Below are 21,030 nucleotides of genomic sequence, written 5' to 3'. Positions count from 1 at the left end.
CTTTCTGATTTCTCCTCTGCGAGGCATGCGCATCTGCAATTGCTGCAGCTGCAGCTCCGGCGGCTGGTTGAGGCAGTGGAGGCCTTAAGACCGCCTCCCACAGACCCTTGGCTACCAGCCAGGCCTTCAGCTTTCGACTCCATTCTGCCCAATTCTTGCCGTTTAGTTTTTCAAAAGGCACGGAGAATGAATCATGGCCGTCCGCCATCTTTTCCCGTTCTCCCAAGGGGCCCAAGCCTACTTACAGCTTATCCAGCACCCGTCCGGAGAAACGATTCCCTGCTGCTCTCAGCTCCTTGGCTCCACAGCATTCAGCAACACAGGCAAATCTCTGCGTTTTTTCAGCTTGCTTGCTTGCTTCAGATTCCGGCCTCCCGTTCTCCTGCCGTGCTTCTCTGCTTTACACCGCAGATCAAAGCTTTCGGCAGCCACCGATGACAGTTTTACGATCGGTGATTTAGGTTACCCATAACCTATTGGACTGTTTAATCTCACGTGCCTCCCGCTAATTGATTTGCGATCCTCGATTAGCGATTTATGGCCGCCCGGCACACTTCCGCACGGAGCTTTCAGTCACGTCTCAGCAGAGTTTCACACAGCGGTGTAAAACTGTCATGTTTTTCGGCTCAGCTTGCAGACGAACACACAGAGCACAGGTTTGTCTATTTACAGCCGTTTATTTCATCATTTTCTCAGAAAAATCCAGGACTGCTTGCAGCCATTACCAAACTGCTCTTTTCCCCTCACAACACAGAGTGAGACTGACAAACTCCTCCCAAACTCCTCCCACCTTCGAAAACTGACGTCAGAATGGTGGCACCATGGGAACAACTTAACCTGTTAAGTTCCAATCCCAACAAGCAGTTCACTTCACTCTCTGCTCTCAGTTCAGGCCGCAGCGTTCTCTCCTCTCTGGCAACCTTGACCGGGCAGCTGATAAGGAGGGAGGGAGCAGGCTGAGACAAGCTGAAGACAAGCTGAAGCTCGCAGAGCCAGCAGGAGTTGTAAAAGTACCCAGAGTCTTTAAAATGTTTTCCGTTTGTTAAAAATTGGCATCCGGAGGGCAATTAAGATAAGGTTTTAAAAGAATAAAAGTGAGTGCCGGGGAGCGCCGGGGAGCGTGACTTGCCTCGGCGCCATCTTTTCAATCGAGGACCCATACTATGTTATTGAAGGCCTTTTCTGCATCCACAAACATTAGTATCGCTTGTTTCTCATTCCTGGCAGTCAGATATTGCAAAATATTAATTACATTCCTTATATTATCTTTCATTTGTCTGCCTGGCAGGAAACCTGCTTGGTCTTTATGGATAATTCTTATCAATATCTTTTTCATTCTCTTCGCTAAAATCCCCACAAATATTTTATAATCTGTGTTCAACAATAGGCCTGTAATTTTTAACTTGTGTTAAGTCAGAGTCTTGTTTTGGAATCAAAGTAACAAATGCTTCTTTCCATGTTTCTGGGATCTCTCTTACTTTTAAGATATTATTCATAACTTCTTTCAATGGTGTCATCAGAACATTTCTCATTTCTTTATAATAACCTGATGTGAATCCATCTGGTCCCGGGGCCTTTCCCCTCTTCAATTCTTTTATAACCTCTTTTATCTCATCATTTTCTATTGGGGCATTTAGCTGGTCTTTTTGTTCTGTTGGGATCTTCTGCACCTTTTTTCTTTTAGAAATCTTTCTATTTTCTTCATATTGTTCCTTTCTTTATTTCTATATAGTTGTCTGTAAAAGTCCAAGAATCCTTTTCTAATTTCTTTCGGATTGGCTGTCTCTTCACCATTCACATTGATTTTATTAATTGTGTTCTGCTCCTTTCTCTTTTTGATTTGCCACGCAAGCCATTTACCTGATTTATTAGCAAACTCAAAATTCTTCTGTCTTAACCTTTTGATATTCCATTCCACTTCTTTGTTTATTATCATTGCAAATTGAGTTTGTAGAGTCTTAATTTCTCGTTTACCGTATTTTTCGCTCTATAAGACACACCAGACCACAAGACGTACCTAGTTTTCGGAGGAGGAAAACAAGAAAAAATATATTCTGAATCTCAGAAGCCAGAACAGCAAGAGGGATAGCTGCACAGTGAAAGCAGCAATCCCTCTTGCTGTTCTGGCTTCTGGGATAGCTGCGCAGCCTGCATTCGCTCCATAAGACGTACACACATTTCCCCTTACTTTTTAGGAGGGAAAAAGTGAGTCTTATAGAGCAAAAAATACGGTAATTTTTAAATTATTTGGTTTTTTAATTAATTTATGTTCATTGTCCATGATTTGCTTTAAAATTTCTTTTTTCCCTTTTCCCCTGTTTTTATTCCTCAATGAGTTCTGCTGAATAAAAAAGCCTCTCATAACTGCTTTGCTTGCGTCCCAAACAATATTCATCTTTTTACCTTTATTGATGTTGTCCATAAAATATTCAGTTAATTTCTTTTGTGCTTTTTCTATAATCTTCTGGTCATCCAACAAATAGTCATTAATTCTCCATCTGAAAGTTCTTTCCTCGAAACCTTTTAGTTCCAATTTTATTGGGTTGTGATCAGAGATTACTTTGGGTTGTATTTCAATTTGTTGAATTCTTGGAGTCAGTTCATTCGAAACCCATATTTGATCTATTCTTGACATTGACTATTTTGGTTCTGAATAATAAGTGAATTGCTTCTCCAGTGGGTGTCTAAGTCTCCAAATATCGATCAAACCGCAGTTCTTAGTCATTGTAAAGAAAGTCTTAGGTAGTTTTCCTTCTTTGTTTGTTCCTTTTCTTAATCTATCCATTTCCAATGAAACCACTCCGTTCATATCTCCCATTATTATAATTTTTTGATCCATATAATCAAATAGTTTTTCTTCCAAAGTTTTGTAAAAATCAGTCTTGTTTCCATTAAGTGCGTAGATCCCGACAATTATAAAATTTTCACCTTGCCGTTTGATCCGAACTGCTATGATTCTTCCTTCTTCATCTTTAAAAATTTGTTGAGATTCAATTTTGTTTTTTATATATAAAACTACCCCTCTTTTTTTCTTTATCCGAAGATACAAATTCATTCCCTAATCTTTGAGTAATCAAAATTTTCCTGTGTTTTCTTGCCACGTGTGTTTCTTGTAAACATATAATGTCCAAATTTTTCTTTTTCAAAAATTGCTCAATTTTATTTCGTTTCTTCTTATCATTCATCCCATTAATATTCCAATTCCATAATTTTAATGCCATGGTAGATTCCAATTAAATAAGTTTAGTTTAACTCCTTATAACCTGTCTACCTCTTCCCCTTCTTCTTCTTCTTCTTCTTCTTCTTCTTCTTCTTCTTCTTCAGACTTCTTTCCATTCTCTTCTTCTTCCCCCGATTCGAACTCTTCTTTGGATCCTACTCCTCCTTCTGCACCTTTGACTTCTTCTTCTTCCACTTTTCTTCTTCCACTTTTAATTCCTTGTACCTTCTCGTGAACTTCCCTGTTTCTTCTGGGCTTGTCAATCTGTGTTTCTTACTTTTATAAAAGAACGAAATTCCCTCTGGAAATTCCCATTTGAAATCAATTTTGTTTTTCTTAAGAATCTGCACCAGTGACTTATATGGGTCTCTTGGTATATCTGATTGGTCCTAGAACAATGCAGCAGTATTGGCAGGAACTACCCAATCATGCTCCAGATAGAAGTGAATCCACAACCTGATTGGCTTACAGTAGAATTCCGGAATTAGCCAATCATGTGCAGCCCATTATGTAAATAATGTATATAACAGTGTTTCCCAACCTTGGGCCTCCAGCTGTTTTTGGACTACAACTCCCATCATCCCTAGCTAGCAAGACCAGTGGTCAGGGATGATGGGAATTGTAGTTCAAAAACAGCTGGAGGCCCAAGGTTGGGAAACACTGGTATATAAAGCAGATACTTTGAGGGGACTTTCATTCATTCCTCCTCACCACTATGAGCTGAATAAAGAGCATGAAATCACTTTGCGACTCTGAGTATATTTCACCTAACAATGTCATCCAGCACACGGTTTGCCATCTTGCCAACACAGAGGAGGAGGGAGAAGTGAAAGAGCAGCCAGCAGAGACCTCCCTGGATAGTGTGGGAGATCTTCCTTCTCCAAGGGCTCGCCCATCACTCCGCATTCAAGAACAGAGATTGCAGAGGAGTGTGACTCCTGGGACTTTCTGTAGGTACTCAGGATGTTGGGGAGGAAGAGGAACTCTGAGTAGGCAACGTCACCTTTGTGTGGAGACATGGATTCTTTTCTCTTGCACCCAGATGACTGAATAAAAACCATAAATACAACTTGCTTGTTCTTCTTGCCTTTGATGCTACTGGGGGAGGAGAGGATCCTCCATGCCTGACACCCTCAGAAGAGCAGGATCCATGTGAAGCTGCCATACATTCCTGGTGGGCAGAGTTCAGTTTGGTGAGCCATAAGGCATGTGAGGCTTTCTCTCAATTGTACAATGGCTGTCCCTTGGGTAAGTGTGCCGGAATTTCAGGAAACTTATTGACTGTGACAACTAGCAGATGCTTGAACTAAGGGAGCAGAATCCTGAAGAGAACCGGGGTTCACAGGAGATCCTCACTGCTTCCAACAACTGCACTGGGACTTGGCAGTTCTCTGCATCTCAGAAACTTCAGAGCAGTTGTGACATTCACTCTCATTTTATTACCTCATAGGAGTTTTATCCTGACATTTCATGCCTTGTGTATTTTTATAAGCAGAGAACTTCAATAGGCACTTTACTGCCTGTTTTCCTCTGTTTTTCAGTTGTGCCAAGAGAGTAGCACAGAAACCAAGAAGCAGACATTGATAAACAAAGAGGCACAAAACATGCCTTAAAGGCATTGTTTAAAGGAGGGGAGGGCTTGAAGAGGTATTGAACTACTGACCTCAAATGATTTATATTGCAGTCCGATGTGGAAGTACGAAGCTACTTCACCACAGGGAAGAAATGAGAAATTTTGAGGGCTATTGAACACTGTGAATTCTCACAGCAAAGCAGCTGAAAGTTACTTAGCACAGGTGTCTCCATAATTGTGACGCATTGAGAAAGTTTATGGTGTTCAATGGTCCTTAAACCTACAAAATCCTCAGATTAGTATATTAAGTTTTTAAATAAAGCACACAAGAAAACAGCTTCACTTGTACCACAGCAAAAATGATTTTAATACTGCGGAATATCTTGGTTATTAGTCCCTAAATGACTTGCTTCATTTCCACTTTTGCTAATAAGCCCAACACAAACTTCATTTCAGTCTTACTCTTGGCCCCCAAGCACTTCAGTTAAATCCAAATCACTCCCCTTCAGAACAGAAGCTGTTTTGTACTCGGATGGATAACTAGATCATGTGGTTTCATACTATGGACTCAACTGGTAATATCCCTGTTAGGTCTCAGGTGGCTTTCTTTCTCAGCCTGCTGCCCATGGCACCATTAAGTGGAGACACCAGGGATTAAGCCTGGCGGGGACACAGATGTCTACCTGCCAAGGAAATGTGCTCTGTGGCAACATCCCTACATAAGATGTACTGAACCTTATACAGAAGCAGTGTGTGTCTCCCTCCAAGTCCAAGTCATCAAAGTAGACAAATTTCATATTTGTCATATTTAGGGTTTTTTTTACTAACACTTAGCATTTATATAGCACAAATCCTCCCACGAGTTATCTCAGGAAACCATACAATGCACTTGTAAGGTGTTATTGTTTAGTCATGTCCGACTCTTCATGACCCCATGGACCAGAGCACGCCAAGCACTCCTGTCTTCCACTGCCTCCCGCAGTTTGGTCAGACTCATGTTTGTAGCTTCGAGGACACTGTCCAACCATCTCGTCAGGGTCTTTTCCAGGGAATCTTCTCTTCTCATGAGGTGGCCAAAGTATTGGAGCCTCAGCTTCACGATCTGTCCTTCCAGTGAGCACTCAGGGCTGATTTCCTTAAGAATGGAGAGGTTTGATCTTCTTGCAGTCCATGGGACTCTCAAGAGTCTCCTCCAGCACCATAATTCAAAAGCATCAATTCTTCGGCAATCAGCCTTCTTTATGGTCCAGCTCTCAATTCCATACATCACTACTGGGAAAACCATAGCTTTAACTATATGGACCTTTGTCGGCAAGGTTATGTCTCTCCTTTTTAAGATGCTGTCTAGGTTTGCCATCACCTTTCTCCCAAGGAGCAGGCGTCTTTTAATTTTGTGACTGCTGTCACCATCTGCAGTGATCATGGAGCCCAAGAAAGTAAAATCTCTCAATGCCTCCATTCCCCCCCCCCTCTATTTGCCAGGAGGTGATCAGTGGCCATGATCTTCGTTTTTTTGATGTTGAGCTTCAGACCATATTTTGTGCTCTCCTCTTTCACACTCATTAAAAGGTTCTTTAATTCCTCCTCACTTTCTGCCATCAGTGTTGTGTCATCTGCATATCTGAGGTTGTTGATATTTCTTCCGGCAATCTTAATTCCGTCTAGGGATTCATCCAGCCCAGCCTTTCGCATGATGAATTCTGCATATAAGTTAAATAAGCAGGGAGACAATATACAGCCTTGTCGTATTCCTTTCCCAATTTTGAACCAATCAGTTGTTCCATATCCAGTTCTAACTGTAGCTTCTTGTCCCACATAGAGATTTCTCAGGAGACAGATGAGGTGATCAGGCACTCCCATTTCTTTAAGAACTTGCCATAGTTTGCTCTGGTTGACACAATCAAAGGCTTTTGCATAGTCAATAAAGCAGAAGTAGATGTTTTTCTGGAAGTCTTTAGCTTTCTCCATAATCCAGCGCATGTTTGCAATTTGGTCTCTGGTTCCTCTGCCTCTTCTATTATTATTTTTTTATTAAATTTTTTATTAAGGGTTTTTCTTATGGTTACAAAAACAAAACATAACAATACATTAAAACATAACAAACAAATAATAACAAGTATAATTTCAAATCTTATTTTCTTAAACCTTACTTCCCCGACTTCCTCATGCTTCCCCTTTCTGTATTCCAATTTCTAATCGATTATTCAGCAAATCTTCTCATATTTTAACTTAGTTTACTCATTTTTCTCCTTATCTTAACCATTACCGCTGCCAACCATTTATTTCACTAATCCAACGTCATTTTAAGCTTCATTAATTTTGCAATATTTCTTTAAATAGTCCTTAAATTTTCTCCACTCCTCCTCCGCTGCTTCTCTTCCCTGGTTTCGGATTCTGCTCGTCATCTCTGCTAGGCCCATGTAGTCGATCACCTTCGTCTGCCATTCTTCCAAGGTGGGTAGATCTTGTGTCTTCCAGTACTTAGCGATGAGTATTCTTGCTGCTGTTGTGGCATACATAAAAAAAGTCATATCCTTCTTTAACACCCCCTGGCCAACTATGCCCAAGAGAAAGGCCTCTGGTTTCTTAGGGAAGGTATATTTAAATACCTTTTTCAGTTCATTATATATCATTTCCCAGAATGCCTTAATCTTCGGGCACGTCCACCAGAGATGAAAGAAAGTGCCTTCATTTTCTTTACATTTCCAACATTTATTATCAGGCAAATGGTAAATCTTTGCAAGCTTGACTGGGGTCATGTACCACCTATAAATCATTTTCATAATATTTTCTCTTAGGGCGTTACAAGCCGTAAACTTCATCCCGGTGGTCCACAACTTTTCCCAGTCAGCAAACATAATGTTATGCCCTATGTCCTGAGCCCATTTAATCATACTTAATTTAACTGTTTCATCCTGTGTATTCCATTTCAACAGCAAGTTGTACATTTTTGACAGATTTTTCGTACTGGGTTCTAACAATTCAGTTTCCAATTTTGATTTTTCCACCTGGAAGCCAATCTTACTGTCCATCTTAAAGGCCTCGTTTATTTGATGGTAGTGGAGCCAATCTCTCACTTTCCCTTTTAATTTCTCAAAGCTCTGCAATTTCAGTTTGTCCCCTTCCTTCTCCAAAATTTCCCAATATTTTGGCCACTTAGACTCCATGTTTAACTTTTTAACTGCCTTAGCTTCCATTGGTGACAGCCACCTTGGGGTTTTATTTTCCAACAAATCTTTATATCTGGTCCAAACATTAAATAGTGCTTTTCTGACAATATGGTTTTTAAATCCTTTATGAGCTTTAACCTTGTCATACCATAAATATGCATGCCACCCAAACGTATTGTTGAAACCTTCCAAGTCCAAGACATCTGTATTCTCAAGAAGTAGCCAATCCCTTAGCCAGCAAAACGCTGCCGCTTCATAATAAAGTTTAAAGTCTGGCAGGGCAAGTCCCCCCCTTTCCTTTGCATCCGTTAAAATCTTAAATTTTATTCTAGGCTTCTTGCCCTGCCAGACAAATTTAGATATATCTTTCTGCCACTTCTTAAAACAATCCATCTTATCCAATATTTGCAATGCTTGGAACAAAAACAACATTCTTGGCAATACATTCATTTTTATGACTGCAATTCGACCCAACAAGGAAAGCTTCAAATTTGACCAAGTCTCTAGATCTCTTTTTACTTCTGTCCAAATTTTTTCATAATTATCCTTAAATAAATTCACATTCTTCGTTGTCATATTTATCCCCAAATATTTCACTTTCTTAACCACAGTTAACCCTGTCACATTCTGAAACCTTTCTTTTTCGAACAATGTCATGTATTTCCCCAATACCTTAGTTTTTAACTTATTCAGTTTAAATCCTGCCAGTTGACCAAACTCTTGGATTAATTCCAAAACCCTTTTCGTACTAGCTTCTGGCTCCTGCAATGTAAGTACCAAATCATCTGCAAATGCTCTCAATTTATATTGTTTAGCTCCGACCTGAATCCCTTTGACCAACCGGTCTCCTCTGATCATATTTAGCAAAACCTCCAGGACTGAAATAAAAAGTAATGGAGAGATTGGGCACCCCTGACGTGTTCCTTTTTCTATCTTAAACTCTTCTGTAACAACATTATTTACAATTAGTTTCACTTTCTGTTCCAAATATATGGCACCTATACCATTTTCAAACCCTTGGCCTACCCCCATCCCCCGGAGGTTCTTCATCATAAAACTCCAAGAAATATTGTCGAAGGCTTTCTCAGCGTCTACAAATATCAACACTGCTTTGGTGTTTATATTCACCTGCAACTTTTCCAAAATGTCAATTACCGTATTTTTCGCTCTATAACACGCACCTGACCATAACACGCACATCGTTTTTAGAGGAGGAAAACAAGGGAAAAAATTCTGAATGAAACAGTGGATGTATCATTTTTGTGCTTCATGCTGTGGCCACAGACATGTGATCTGATGGTGAATTTGGGGTGGCCCAATGCAAAGATCCTGAAGATCCATGTGGATCCATGCTTTTTAACCACATTTTTGCACCATTGCAGCCCCAGGCAACAGTGGGTGTGTGATTTTTGGGGGGCAGGCTGCTATGTGATCTGATGGTGAATTTGGGGTGGCCCAATGCAAAGATCCTGAGGATCCATGTGGATCCATGCTTTTTAACCACGTTTTTGCACCATTGCAGCCCCAGGCAACAGTGGGTGTGTGATTTGGGGGGGGGGGCAGGCTGCTATGTGATCTGATGGTGAATTTGGGGTGGCCCAATGCAAAGATCCTAAGGATCTGTGATGGGATGATGAGCTGCTTGTGCGTAAAATGCAAGTCCCTCAGAGTTTGATCAGGTTTTCAAACCTCTGCCTGTGACGGAGCCCCTCCAGCATGGCTGCGTCAATCGCTAGTAGAATCCGAAAGTGGTTGCTTTCGGAAACGTTTCCAACATAAAAGCTCTTTCACGGAAACACGTCTTCTGGACTCTCTGCGTGACAGTTTCCGGCGAGGAGTGGGTGTCCCTATAGGAGGTCCTGAGACCTCTCCACTGTTTTCGCTGGAAACGTCTCTGAGCCATCCCTCCGACTCACTTTCCCTGGAAGTTCCTGCTCGCCCCCTACTGGTTCCCTCTTCAGCTGCTACGTCTCTTTCAACCTCAGGGAGCCTTTGCACCTCCTGTCCTTCCGATGGCAGTCCCCTGACATCCACCTCCCCTCCAGGGTCCCCTTCACCCCCTCCCGTCTCCTCCCCTCCGGGCTGGGAGGAAGTAAAACCCCTGAAAGAACCTTCATCATCGTCCGAAGTTTCGAACACTTCCCTCCACCTGCTACTGTCCCTCGTCTCTCGATACTCCTCGTCATCGGAGTCTATTCCCTCTTCCAAATCTGACTCCGTGAATCCTTCCATTTCCTGTTCCTCGTCGGTGGTGCCGAAGTACTCCCTCCTAAACCTTTCTACCGGCTGTGGTTTTCTAGGGAATCTTTGGTGGAATGTTTCTGTTAAAACCTCGTCATTGACCTCCCCTGCAGTCACCCAGGTGTTTTCTGACTCCGGTTCCCCTTCCCACGCCACCAAATACTCTACCTGATTTCCCTTCCACCTGGAATCGAGGATTTCCGCTACATGGTTGCTGTGTTCCCTTTCTTCCAAGGCTGGTCCCCTGGCGTGCTCCCCTTCACGTCCCCCCCTGTATGGTGCCAGTAACGACCTGTGGAACACTGGGTGCAATTTCATGTGGTTGGGTAACCGGAGTTTGAAAGCCACTGGGTTGACCTGCTGAATGACCTCAAAGGGTCCCAATCTTTTGGGCCTCAATTTCTTACAGCCCCCTTTGAACGGCAACCCTTGGGTTGACAGCCACACCTGATCGCCCACCCTAATGGTTTCACCTTCCCTCCTGTTCTTGTCTGCCTGCTTCTTATATTGTGCCTTGGCCCTTTCTAAGTTGAGCTGGAGCTGATGATGGATCGCTTCCATCTCTTCTACAAAATGCTCGGCCGCTGGGACGCTCCATCTCTCCCCTCCCTCCCCTGGAAATGCCCTGGGGTGACACCCGTAATTAGCCAAAAAGGGGCTCATCCCTGTGGACACATTCTCCGCATTATTGTAGGCAAATTCTGCCAGCGCCAACTTTCCGACCCAATCGTTCTCTCTGTCATTGACATAACACCTCAGGTATTGTTGGAGTATGCCATTTGCTCTTTCCGCCTGCCCGTTGGTTTCTGGGTGCCGGGCAGTCGAAAAATTGACTTCCACGTGCAGCAAGCTCATGAGCTTCCTCCAGAACCTGGAAGTAAATTGTTTGCCGCGGTCTGAGATCACCCTCAAGGGGGCGCCGTGCAACCTAAAGATGTGTTCTACAAACAACTTCGCTGTTTCTTCCGCTGTGACTGCATGTGAGCATGCCACAAAGTGGCACATCTTGGTTAACAGGTCTACTACTACCATGATGGCTGTTTTCCCCTTGGATTTCGGCAGATCCGTCATAAAATCTATTGATACCGCTTCCCAAGGCCGTTCTGGTGTGGGTAATGGTTCTAATAACCCTGCCGGTGCCCTTCTGTCCCCTTTGGCACGCTGACATTGGTCACACCCTCTTACATACTCCTTTACATCTTCCCTCACCTTGGGCCACCAAAATTCCCTGGTCACCAACCACATGGTCTTGTGTTGCCCAAAATGTCCCGCCGTGGGGCTATCGTGCAACTACTTGAGTATTCTTCCCCTCAATTCACCTTCGGGTATATACAGTGCCCCTTTGTAATACAATGCCCCATTTCTTTCCTCAAAACCTCCGGGGCCCTCGCCCTCCCCCCTGAGACCTCTGAGCTTATCCTGGGCATATTCATCATTTTCCGTTTCCTCTACCAGTTCACGTTGCCCCACCATCACCGCCCCACACACCCAGCGGTCCTCAGGGATGACATGTCTCTCTTCGATTCCCCCCTCCCCCTCCAAATACTCTGGTTTGCGTGAGAGAGCATCCGCCCTGACGTTTTCTGGGCCTGGCACATAACAAATTTCAAAGTGGAATTTGGAAAATTCCTGGGCCCATCTGACTTGTCGTTGGTTGAGTACTCGAGCTGTTCTCCAATACTCTAAATTCTTATGGTCGGTGCACACTTGCACCTTGTGTTGTGCCCCAATCAATAAATGTCTCCACCTCCGGAACGCTTCGTGGATGGCGAGTAGTTCCCTGTCATACACCGTGTAGTTCCTCTCGGATTTATTCAGCTTCCTCGAGAAGAAGGCACAAGGTCTCCACTCCGACGTACTCCTCCCCGGTTGAAGAAGTACTGCCCCGATAGCCCGGTCGGACGCATCGGTTTCCACTCTCATGGGTTTTCGTAAGTCCACATACAGAAGTTGCTCTTCCGAGGCGAAAGCCCTTTTCAGTTCTTCAAATGCTCGCTCCGCCTCCGCCGTCCAAACAAATTTCTTCTTGCTGCTGAGGCAGTCGGTGATGGGCGCCGTCAAATGTGCAAAGTTCTTGATGAACTTCCTATAAAAGTTCCCAAACCCCAGGAATCTTTGCACATCCTTCTTTGTCTTCGGTGTCTTCCATTCCAGTACCGCTTGGACCTTGCCTGGGTCCATGGCCAATCCCTTGTCTGACAAGCGGTACCCCAGGAATTCCACCTCCTTGGTATGAAACTGGCACTTCTCCAGTTTCACCCACAGCTGGTTGGCTTGCAGCTTGCTCAACACTTCTCGAACGTCCTTCACGTGCTGCTCCTCATCCTCCGAATACACCAACACGTCGTCTAAAAAGGCCACACAATTCTTGTAGAGCAAAGGTCCCAGTACGTGGTTCATAAAAGCTTGAAAGCACGCCGAGCCTGCTTGTAGACCGAAGGGCATAACGAGGTATTCAAAGGCCCCCAAAGGGGTGAACATAGTGGTCTTCCATTCATCCCCCTTCCTTATGCGTATCAGATTGTACGCCCCCCGCAGGTCCAGCTTTGTAAAAATTTTCCCCTTCCTCACCCGGGTCAAAAGGTCATCAATTCGGGGCATCGGAAAAGCCAGGGGTTCCGACACTGCGTTGAGGGCCCTAAAGTCCACTACAAGCCTCGGCTTATCTGTGTTTTTTTTGTCCACAAAAAACACTGGGCTGCCCCCCACCGCTCGTGACTCTCTGATGAAACCTCGCTTCAGGTTCTTGTCAATGAACTCCCTCAACTCCTGCATCTCCCTGTCAGACATGGCGTACAGCTTGCCCACTGGGAGTTGGGCCCCAGGGAGCAGGTTGATTTGACAGTCAAAGGGTCTATGCGGCGGCAGCTTGTCTGCTTCCCTTTCGCTGAATACGTTGCTCAGATCTGCGTATTGCGGGGGCACCTTCCCTTTATCCATTACTTCCATCCCGGCTAGGGTGACTCCGGCTCCTCCCGGAACCTTCCCCTGCTTGCAGTGTTCTAGGCAATACGCTGAACCAAATGAGACCACCCTCTGATGCCAGCCCACTAGCGGGTCATGTAGTGCCAGCCAGCTCATCCCCAAAATGATGGGAGCTCCTCCCAAGGTGGCCACATTAAACGCTATTGGTTCAGTGTGCCTTGCCACCCTCATTATCATTGGGACAGTCTGTTGGCTAACTTCTCCTCCCAGCAGCTCTCTGCCATCAATCGTGGTCACCTGCAAGGGGTTACTTAAAGGGATGGTCTGTATCTGGTGCTCAGCTGCAAACTCCTTACTCATAAAATTACAGGAGCTGCCTGAATCCAAAAGCGCCTTGACCTGTAGGGGGTGTCCATTTGGCAGCTCTAGTGACACTTCTATCACTAAAGCGGGTCTGGGTGGTTCTGGCGTGGGCACTTTCACTGCTCTTTGGCCTGGCTGCTGTGCCCCGACGGTGGCAGCCAGGCGTTGGCTTTTACTTGCTCCTTGCTTTCCTCCTCCCTTTCCCCAACAGCTCCTGCCATCCCTTGCCATTCCTTTCTTTGTGGGCAGACTCTGGCAAAGTGCCCTGGCTGTTGGCAGAGATAACATTTCTTGGCGCTCTTTCCCTCCTTCTTCCGCCCTTCACTGGGATTTGAAACTGCGCGTGCCCGCGCTGTTCCAACTTCCATCGGCTCTGCCGGCGGGAAAGGTGGCTCTGGAATGTCCGGAATGCGTAGTTCCCTCCAACGTTCTCCTTTCCCTTCCCGCCTTTCCAAAGCCCTCGCTTCCTGGCGCGCTCCTATGGCCAGCGCGGATTTGGTCAGCTGATCCATAGACTCGGCCCTTGGCCCCCGGGAAAGTTCATCTTTAACGGCCGAAGAAAGCCCCTCTTCAAAAAGCATTTGGATGGGTTCCGCCGATAGGTCCCACCCCAATTTATGAATCAACATAGTAAACTCAGTCCAGTACTCACGGACAGATCGGCTCCCCTGTTTGCAAGCCATTAACTGCCTTCGTGCCACCCCCTGCTCAATGTCGCTGGAAAACATCAGGTCCATGGCACGAAAAAACTTCCTCGTGTCCTTTAGTATCTCATTATTCACTGCCATCAGGGGTCGAACCCAATCCTTCGCCCCCCCTTCGAGATGGCCAATTACAAAAGCCACTCGCGATTCCTCATCGGGGAAGTCATCATACTGCAGGTTGAGAGCGTATTGCATCTCAGTTCTAAAGGCATGGTAGTTTCTGGGATCTCCCCCGAATTTCTGCACCAATCCTGGCACCTTTCTGGCTATCGAGGTGGTTTTCTCCTTTCCCTTTTCTGCATCCTGAGCCCTCCTCTCCTCAAGCCTCGCCGTTTGCATGGCAAGCTGGATCTCCAACGCCCTGTACCTTTCTTCCAGGCTTGGACCTCCTCCAGCTGCTCCTGCTCCTCCGGTTCCGGCTGGGTCGCTCATGATGCCGCTGCTTGCACAAGCTGGCTTTCAGAGACTTTCGGATTGCTGTGATGGGATGATGAGCTGCTTGTGCGTAAAATGCAAGTCCCTCAGAGTTTGATCAGGTTTTCAAACCTCTGCCTGTGACGGAGCCCCTCCAGCATGGCTGCGTCAATCGCTAGTAGAATCCGAAAGTGGTTGCTTTCGGAAACGTTTCCAACATAAAAGCTCTTTCACGGAAACACGTCTTCTGGACTCTCTGCGTGACAGTTTCCGGCGAGGAGTGGGTGTCCCTATAGGAGGTCCTGAGACCTCTCCACTGTTTTCGCTGGAAACGTCTCTGAGCCATCCCTCCGACTCACTTTCCCTGGAAGTTCCTGCTCGCCCCCTACTGGTTCCCTCTTCAGCTGCTACGTCTCTTTCAACCTCAGGGAGCCTTTGCACCTCCTGTCCTTCCGATGGCAGTCCCCTGACAGGATCCATGTGGATCCATGCTTTGTAACTACATTTTAAGTGGGGAGTGAAGGAAAAACACAGAAGGGACAAGAGAGCGGTGTGCAGAGAAGCAGCTGGCTAAGAAAGCAGGAGAGGGATTTTACGGGAGGGAGGAAAGAAAGGCTGATTTTTGTTCCTGCGCTCCCCTAATCGGCTCCAGGGACCCCCCCACATTCGCTCCATAACACGCACAGACATTTCCCCTTCCTTTTTAGGAGAAAAAATCTGCGTGTAATAGAGAGAAAAATACGGTATATTCCTTAGATTGTTCGACAAATGTATTTTTGGGAGAAAGCCTGCTTGGTCCCCATGAATCTCCTCCATCAACACTCTTTTCAATCTCTTTGCTAAAATGTCCGCAAAGATTTTGTAATCCACATTCAGTAATGAGATGGGGCGGTAGTTCTTAAGTTGGGTCTTTTCAGTCTCTGTCTTTGGTATAAGTGTAATATAAGCCTCTCTCCACGTATCAGGTGCCTTTTTCCCCTCCATAATTTCATTACAAACTTCCTTCAGAGGTTGTATTAACCATTCCTTCAAAACTTTATAATACTTGGAAGTCAATCCGTCCGGTCCTGGAGATTTGCCCAACGTCATGTTTTGAATGGCACCTTCTATTTCTTGTTCCGATATATCCTGATTCAGAATTCTCTTACTTTCCTGAGAAATCTTTTTCAGTCCATTTTTCTCAAGGAATTGCTCTATTTCACTTTCTTTCTGCGGCCCTTGTGAGTAAAGTTGTCTAAAGTAGCTCTGGAAACAGTTTCTAATTTCCACTGGGTTAAAAATATTCTTTCCATTCACTTCTAAATTTGTAACCGTGTTGAGTTTTTGTCTTTTCTTTATTTGCCAAGCCAATAACTTACCACATTTGTCTGCAGATTCAAAAGTCTTTTGTCTCATTTGTTTAATTTTCCATTCTACTTCTTGATTCATCAATTCCATAAACTGTGTTTGATGTAATTTAATTTCTCTTAAAATCTCTTGCGATTTCGGTTTCCATCTTAATTTCCTTTCCCCTTCTTTTTTTTTTTTACAGAATTTTTTCTTTCTTCTCATTTTGACTTCTTTTTTTCAGGGCATTTTGCTGTATCAGAAATCCTCTCATCATGGCTTTACTTGTGTCCCATATTATTCTTTTTTCTACTTTAGTCCTCAAGTTAATTTCAAAATAATCCTTCAAAGTTTTTTGGGCCTTCTTACAGATCTCCTCCTCTCCAAGTAGGGTGTCATTCATTCTCCATCTAAAGGAGCCAGTTGATGTTTGTTTCATCACCATCTTCACTGCATTATGGTCGGAGAAGGTTTTTGGGCAGATTTCCACTTTCTTTATGTTTGATGCCATTCCGCTAGTAACCCAAATCTGGTCAATCCGAGTCCATGTCATTTTGGCTTCAGAAAAGAAGGTTCCCTCTCTTTCCAGTGGGTGTCTTGTTCTCCAAATGTCAATCAAATCCATGTTGTCAGTCATTTCAAAGAACGTTTTTGGTAATCTTCCATCATTTGTAACTACCAGTCTTTGTGATTTGTCCATATTTGTCGAAACTACTCCATTCATGTCCCCCAACATAATCATATTGAAGTCCATGTAGTCCAGCAGTGTCTCATGCAACTTCTTAAAAAACTCGGCTTTCCCCTCATTTGGTGCATAAATTCCGACTATCAGAGACTTTTCTCCTTGAAATTGAATTTCAATTGCCAAGTATCTTCCTTGATCATCTTTAAATCTGAATTTTGGTTGCAATCTTTCTTTTGCATAGATCACCACTCCTCTTTTTTTTACTTTGTCTGAAGATATAAATTCTTGTCCCAATCTTTTATTTATAAGTAGTTTTCTATGTGCTCTTGTCACGTGGGTCTCTTGTAGGCAAATCAAGTCCAATTGCTCTTTTTTTAATGCATGAAATATATTTTTTCTCCTTCTGGGGATATTTAGGCCATTACAGTTCCAACTTAGAAGTTGCAGAGACATGATGGGGCTACTTACTTTTTCCTCCTACAGCTCCTAATTGTTGTTCCTCCTCTGTTGGTGGTTCGATCCCGTGTGGTAAGTTAGCCGTATCCGCTAATCCCTTACTTGAAGGGAATAACACTTGTCCCGGAAACACTTCTTTCTGTAGGTCTTCTTCGTGTTCACCCAAGAACTTGTCTTTGTCACTCACTGATTTTATCCTTCTTTTCTTCCCCTTGTATTTAAAGGACAAGCCTTGAGGGAATTCCCACCTGAATGGTGTGTAGTTTCTTTTCAGTAGTATCACCAAGTCCTTGTACAGGCCTCTTGCGTCTAAGATGTGTTTAGGGATATCTTTGTAAATCTCAATGTAAGAATCTTGAATCTGAAGTGTTCTTTGGTAATGAAAGTTCAGTATTTTATCTCTCTCCTCCTTTGACCTCAAAGTTATTAAGCAATCTCTCACTCTGTTCTTCCTCTGGCTTGCTCCCAATCTGAATGCGCTCTCTATCTTAAATTCTTCTTTGTCCAGCTCCTGCTTCCAGAAGTTTGAGAATTCTTTTGTCAAGTACTCCACCAAGTTGTCACCTTCACTTTCCGGCACCTGTCTAATTCTTAAATTCCTCTCCTTCCGCTGCATCTCCAGCATAGACAGTGCCAGATCATGTTCATCCAGTTTCTTAATCACCGGTGGAATCTTTCCTTCAATTCCAGTTGCAATCTCCTTAGCATCCTCAGCTATCTTTTGTGTAGTTGAAGAATCCTCCAGGAGCCTTCCAATTGCTTCTGCATTAGAATTAACTTTATTTCCGAGATCAGTTATACTTTTCGTGTTCAAATCAATCTTCCCTGAAATTTCTTCAATTTTCTTATTTGTTTCAGCAACTTGTACCTTAGATTCTGCGCCTTGCTTCTTTAACTCCTCCAAAGAGTCATTTATTTTTCCCAGTGCTTTGGCAAGCGCTTCCTCGGAAAGCATAGTTTTTGCTTTTGTCTTTGAGGCAGCTGCACTTCCAGAGGCTCCAGAAACTGAAGCCCTCCTTTGCTTAGTAATGTCAGTTTTATATTGTCTGCCAGATCTCAAGGTTGTTTCCTGTGTGTCTTCTTTCTCTTTACCATCTGCCATAACAAAATCTTACAGTCAAGGTCATTCCCACACTCTTGTATTGTCAAACAAAAGATCTATAGTTAAGTCCAATAGTTGCTGAAAACTTTCCAAACTTTTCCAAATCCTCTAGAGGGCGCAAAGCAAGCTCCTACATTCAAGCCAGTCACAAAGGAGGCAGACAAACAAAAGACAAATAACAAGGAAAAAGCAGCCTCAAGATTTCCAAAGTCCCTTTCTGATGGTTTAAAAGAGAGAATCAAGTCTGTCCTGCATAGGTCTTTTAACATGCAACAAAGTAATGGTGTAGAATGTATCCAAACTAAAAGTTGCCCAAGTCAGTTTCTCAGTAACTTTTTTAACCTTCATGTATTAACTGTCCTTAGCCAACTTTCTTTCCTGCGGCAGTCCGATCCCAGGTTCAGGAGCAGCGGTGCATAGTCCAAATTCCTTAAAGGGCAGGAAAAATACTGTAAAAGTCCTTCCCCCCCCCTCTCCTGCCTTCGGGGGGAGTTCTTTTTCTTCTTGACAATAGATTTCTTAACTTTCACCAAATTCTTAAAAGGTTGCAGCTTAGAATGCCTTTTGCTTTTGATCTTACTGCAGAACGGAAAGCAGACTTCCTTTTTAATGCTTTTCCGTCTCGGCACCCAATTCTTCAGTTTTTAGCGTCCAATTAATCTTTGCAACTTCAATCCTACTCACGGATAGGTAGTTTCTTGTAGTCCAATTTCCAGGAAGAAATCAGCGCTCTCCGCTAATGGCGACGCAGCTTCACTCCGCAGGCTGGGTAGAAGCGACTCTCAGCACCGCGCCGCACACCCGCCGCTGTTCCGTAGCCTTTAAAAAGGCTCCTTCACAGCTTCGGGGGGGGGGCACAATGGTGCCCACCGAGTCTCCGGTTCACAGGCTTCGTGCCTGTGACTTTTAGGGGTCCCCGCTCCGCCGTAGCCGCGGGACCCGAACCTACGGAGCAGATCACCCTCGGGAGCTCCGGGGGAGATCCGCCATTAGGCACTGGCGCTGACCGGAAGTCCCTCTGCCTCTTCTAAATCCAGCTTGCACTTCTGGGAGTTCTCGGTCCACATACTGCTCAAGCCTGCCTTGTAGAATTTTAAGCATAACCTTGCAAGCGTGTGAAATGAGTGCAATTGTGCAGTAGTTCGAGCATACTTTGGCACTGCCCTTCTTTGGGATTGGGATGTAGACTGATCTTCTCCAATCCTCTGGCCACTGCTGAGTTTTCCAAACTTGCTGGCATATTGAGTGTAGCACCTTAACAGCATCATCTTTTAAAATTTTAAATAGTTCAGCTGTAATGTCATCACTTCTTGATGACATCAAGAAGAGGTGGCAAGAATGCACAGAGGAACTATACCAGAAAGAAATTGATGTCTCGTATACCCCAGGTAGTGTGGTTGCTGACCTTGAGCCAGACATCCTGGAAAGTGAAGTCAAATGGGCCTTAGAAAGCATCGCTAATAACAAGGCCAGTGGAAGTGATGATATTCCAGCTGAATTATTTAAAATTTTAAAAGATGATGCTGTTAAGGTGCTACACTTAATATGCCAGCAAATTTGGAAAACTGAGCAGTGGCCAGAGGATTGGAGAAGATCAGTCTACATCCCAATCCCAAAGAAGGGAAGTGCCAAAGAATGCTCCAACTACAACACAATTGCACTCATTTCACACGCTAGCAAGGTTATGCTTAAAATTCTACAAGGCAGGCTTAAGCAGTATGTGGACCGAGAACTCCCAGAAGTGCAAGCTGGATTTAGAAGAGGCAGAGGAACCAGAGACCAAATTGCAAACATGCGCTGGATTATGGAGAAAGCTAGAGAGTTCCAGAAAGACATCTACTTCTGCTTAATTGACTATGCAAAAGCCTTTGACTGTGTCGACCAGAGCAAACTATGGCAAGTTCTTAAAGAAATGGGAGTGCCTGATCACCTCATCTGTCTCCTGAGAAATCTCTATCTGGGACAAGAAGCTACAGTTAGAACTGGATATGGAACAACTGATTGGTTCAAAATTGGGAAAGGAGTACGACAAGGCTGTATATTGTCCCCCTGCTTATTTAACTTATATGCAGAATTCATCATGCGAAAGGCTGGGCTGGATGAATCCCAAGCCGGAATTAAGATCGCCGGAAGAAATATCAACAACCTCAGATATGCAGATGACACAACCTTGATGGCAGAAAGTGAGGAGGAATTAAAGAACCTTTTAATGAGGGTGAAAGAGGAGAGCGCAAAATATGGTCTGAAGCTCAACATCAAAAAAACGAAGATCATGGCCACTGGTCCCATCACCTCCTGGCAAATAGAAGGGGAAGAAATGGAGGCAGTGAGAGATTTTATTTTCTTGGGCTCCATGATCACTGCAGATGGTGACAGCAGTCACGAAATTAAAAGACGCCTGCTCCTTGGGAGAAAGGCGATGGCAAATCTAGACAACATCTTAAAAAGTAGAGACATCACCTTACCAACAAAGGTCCGTATAGTTAAAGCCATGGTTTTCCCAGTAGTGATGTATGGAAGTGAGAGCTGGACCATAAAGAAGGCTGATCGTCGAAGAATTGATGCTTTTGAATTATGGTGCTGGAGGAGACTCTTGAGAGTCCCATGGACTGCAAGAAGATCAAATGCATCCATTCTTAAGGAAATCAGACCTGAGTGCTCACTGGAAGGACAGATCGTGAAGTTGAGGCTCCAATACTTTGGCCACCTCATGAGAAGAGAAGACTCCCTGGAAAAGACCCTCATGTTGGGAAAGATGGAGGGCACTAGGAGAAGGGGACGACAGAGGATGAGATGGTTGGATAGTGTTCTCGAAGCTACAAACATGAGCCTGGCCAAACTGCGGGAGGCA

Source organism: Podarcis muralis, chromosome 4, assembly GCF_964188315.1.
Source record: "Podarcis muralis chromosome 4, rPodMur119.hap1.1, whole genome shotgun sequence".
Lineage (NCBI taxonomy): Eukaryota > Metazoa > Chordata > Lepidosauria > Squamata > Lacertidae > Podarcis > Podarcis muralis.
This window is presented reverse-complemented; position numbering follows the sequence as displayed.